The sequence below is a fragment of the Mus caroli genome, chromosome 13 (genome assembly GCF_900094665.2).
Source record: "Mus caroli chromosome 13, CAROLI_EIJ_v1.1, whole genome shotgun sequence".
Lineage (NCBI taxonomy): Eukaryota > Metazoa > Chordata > Mammalia > Rodentia > Muridae > Mus > Mus caroli.
In genome coordinates, this window is record NC_034582.1 from 27846854 (window position 1) to 27850999 (window position 4146).

Genomic DNA, 4146 nt, shown 5'->3' on the forward strand with positions numbered 1-4146 from the left:
CCTAGAAGGTCTTTGGATGTGATCCCTTAACTGAGCAGCCATGTTGCTGAATTAAGATACCTCTACATGACTGTCTTAACTATGACTAGAAGATCAATGTAATGGTCATATGATGTGTGAATTCCATTGAGACAGAAGAGTTAGAGCAATAGAAAGCCTACAGGGGATAAGCTAATACCATTTTTATTTGCCTTCTTTCCCCTTCAGATTTTATACCAGTTTTCTGGCTTGGACACGAAGCCGGATATAAGCATTAGAATAAAAAATCATCTAAGATCAACCTCTGCTGGGCATGAGACAATAAAGTTCCTGTTCTTCTACTTGAATAAAACGATATCCCACACCTTTAATCCCAGCACTTGGGAGGCAGAGGCAGGCGGATTTCTGAGTTTGAGGCCAGCCTGGTCTACAGAGTGAGTTCCAGGACAGCCAGNTGGGAGGCAGAGGCAGGCGGATTTCTGAGTTTGAGGCCAGCCTGGTCTACAGAGTGAGTTCCAGGACAGCCAGGGCTACACAGAGAAACCCTGTTTCAGAAAAAAGAAAAGAAAAAAGAAAACAATATCCAATCAATGTAGAGAACTTAGGAGAAACATCAGGTTACAAGCAGAACAGGAAGGCAGTGAGAGAGACATGAAATTTCTAGGGACTTCCTAAGATTCATCATCTTGACTTAGGAATATACAAGTCTACTAGTAGACTCATGCAATTATAGTAAGTGTTTTCATACTGAGTTTGTTTTCAATTCATTTTTACTTTTTCAATGGGATCTCTTTATGTTACCCAGCCTTGTCTAAAACTCCTGAACACAAGTGATCCTCCTGTCTCAGCCTCCCAAGCTTCTTGGACTTTTAGCACGTGCCATCACACATTCAGGTGTTAATAAAAAGGGGTGGAGTATTCAAAAAGAATTGAAGACCTTTATCTACCTTACACGAATCATTCCTATAGCTTTTCATTAAGTAGAACTGTAACTTGAGGCAAATGGGTATTCAAAGTACAAGACCCACACCATATGGCTCTCTGTGTGTCTATCTCCTAAGAGGTATGTGTTCTATACCTAAATTCATTTCTCTCCTGCCTCTTCTTCCTCTGACAACCTCTGTTTCTCGATGCATAGAAACTTATGAGAAGCACCTTGGAATCATTGCTGCACTGTTCAATTTTAATCTGCTCTGGCGAAGCTCAGCCTCATTTTTCTGTCCGTGGCAGAAAACCCAGAGGAGAAAATCCTATGATGTGTTAAGACCTTTTTTGGCTGCTATTTTCAACATTCTCCTTGAATACGTTTAAGAATGTATTCATATCTATGCCTCCCTTTGTGCCATTAATTAAAGCAGCCCTGCCCAATAAAAGTGGATCTCCAATAACATAAAACACTAGAGATGAAGTAATACATTGTTCTTTAAATTGGATGAGGTAATAAAGATCCTAGACTGCTCGTGGAAAGTTGCCAGTACCTGGCTACTAGTCTGATCCCTATAATATGTCAAAACTGCCTCAAGGTTAAGATATTGGTCTCTTTTTAAATTCTGAGTCTTGGCCTATCAAAGAGACTTCACTCTTTTGTACTAACATGCTTAACAGGTTCAAGATGCTGCAATAAATCTCAAGCTCTTTCCGTTGTGGTGCTATGCATCAGGTAATGATGTCTACACTTCCTTCATACATTTGATGCCCAGTAAAAGTATTTAAAGGGGTCCTGATCTGAAGCTAGAATCAGAAAGGAAAACACCTTGAATCCTATGCACTACAGAATCTGTAGACCTCAGGAAATGATCAGTAAAGAATGTTTCAATCCTTATGATTTTTAAACGTTTCATATCATTATTTTGTATGAAGATTTGTTTGTTTGTTCATTAAATAGGCATGTGTCCTTGCCTTCCTAAGTTTATTTGTATATATTATCTTCAGGTGTGAAGTATATATCTTCACCTTTTGTTTTCAGGACAAATTTGTGAAAGGGCAGTTTCTCCACATCACAAAAGGCCATTGGTTTTGCCTGAGTAAATGAACCTCCTGCTCTCTTTAGGTGAGGGTGTTATGAACCACTCATCAGGTCACTTCTAAAGGGAGTTATTGACAAGGAACCATAATACAGGCAACAGGGGTTGGGGATCCTGGGAAATTAAAGAAGATTTGTGGAACCATTGGCACATGCAGTATGCTTTATTCATTCCAGGCAAAGGTCTCAGGGACATTTCAACAGAAGTCACACAACAGTAACACCATGCAATAACTGGCTATATAATGAGTTACATCACATCATGTTTATTCCTTACTATAGTCTCCCAGATGTGTCATCTTAACTAAGTCATTCTGAATAGCCACACCTATGACATTTTGTCTAAACCTTTATCCAGGCCTCACAGCCTCTATTTCCTTTCATCTACCCCTTTTAGACAGGAGACACTTTATTAGAAAGGGCCCAAAGGGATATTCTTTTGACCCATAATAAACAACAATAGTACAGGGAAGAACAACATATAACAAAGAATTGAGTTATACTCCTAAGGTTGGGATGGTTCGCTTTAGCCTAGTGAGAATGAGGCTCTAATATTGTTCTAGGAGGTCTCTAATCAACTGCTGGATCATCTGTACCTCACTGTCCATATGACACAACTACATTAACAACATAAAATGTTTTACATCCATACAAGATTTATTCTTGGGGCCTCTCTAAGGATACCTATTGTTTTCCTTTGGTCTGTTTTGTTGGGTACTTTGAGTCCTATAAAGTGATCATATCAATGGTTGGTCCCTTCCTAAAGATCTTCCTTGTTGAACACCAAGAAAGCAGTGTACAAAAGTTGAGTCTATAGGGTATGAGGTAGTACTGAAAATTCTTGAAGAAGAATAGCCACTTGGGTTAATGAGTTTTAGAAAAAGTTTAGGAGTCATAAAAAGAAAATAGAATAGTAACTTGGACATTTCCATCTTGAGGTAGCCAAGAAAGCTACAAAGCAAAGAGTTTCTTTTAACTTATGGTAAGCTCCAGTTCACAATAAATGACCCCATCTTCCACAAGCTTTTGTGGGGCCCATACATCTCACAGATTAAATTACTCCCTTTCTAAAAAAATAATAATAAAGAAAATTACACAGAGTTATGCGGGTGTGTGGGAGATGAGAAAGTCATAGTTATCCAAATAGTGTTTTCACAGAAACGTGGCTAGATTCCTCTTTAAGTTTGCTTTGCCATTAGGCGCCACAGAACAGGAAGAACCTGTTGACTTTGCCCGTCCTTCTAATCCTTTCACATGGTGTTTTAAATTCTAAAGAGAAGCATCTAGAATACCTACTCCTTTCCTCTGCACACTTGAATTGACTTGTAGAAAAGTAATGTGTTTGGAAGAAAAATGCAGGTGTTGTTCAAGGAGGCTCCAGGTTCAGGGGACCTTTGAGAAAGAAATGGTTGATAAAGCCTCTCTGCCCACAAGACTGACTATCGTGGCTTTTTCACAGTCCTTGTCTTTTATTTTTTTAAATTAGTTTACATTTCATTTGTCCCTCTAGAAACCCCTAATCCTAACCCCCCACACCCACTCCCACCTCACTGCCCTAGCACTCCCCAACATTGGGTCATCGAGCCTTCACAGAACCAAGGGCCTCTCCTCCTATTGATGCCCAACAAGGCCATCCTCTGCTACATATATGGCTCGTTGGTTGGTGGTTTAGTCCATTGGAGCTCTAGGGGGTCTGGTTGGTTGAAACTGTTGTTCTTCCTATGGGATTGCAAACCCCTTCAGCTCCTTCAGTCCTTTCTCTAACTCCTCCATTGGGTCCTCTTGCTCAGTCCAATGGTTAGCCGTAAGCATCCACCTCTGTATTGGTCAGGCTCTGGCAGAGCCTCTCAGGAGACAGCTATATCAGGTTCCTGTCAGCAAGCACTTCTTGGCATCCACAATAGTATCTGGGTTTGGTGTCTATATATGGGATGGATCCCCAGGTGGAGCAGTCTCTGGATGGACTTTTCTTCAGTCTCTGCTCCACACTTTGTCTCTGTATCTCCTCCCGTGAGTATTTTGTTCCCCCTTCTAAGAAGGACTGAAGCATCCACACTTTGGTCTCTTCCTTCTTCTTGAGCTTCATGTGGTCTGTGAATTGTATCTTGGGTATTCAGAACTTTTGGGCTAATATCCACTTATCA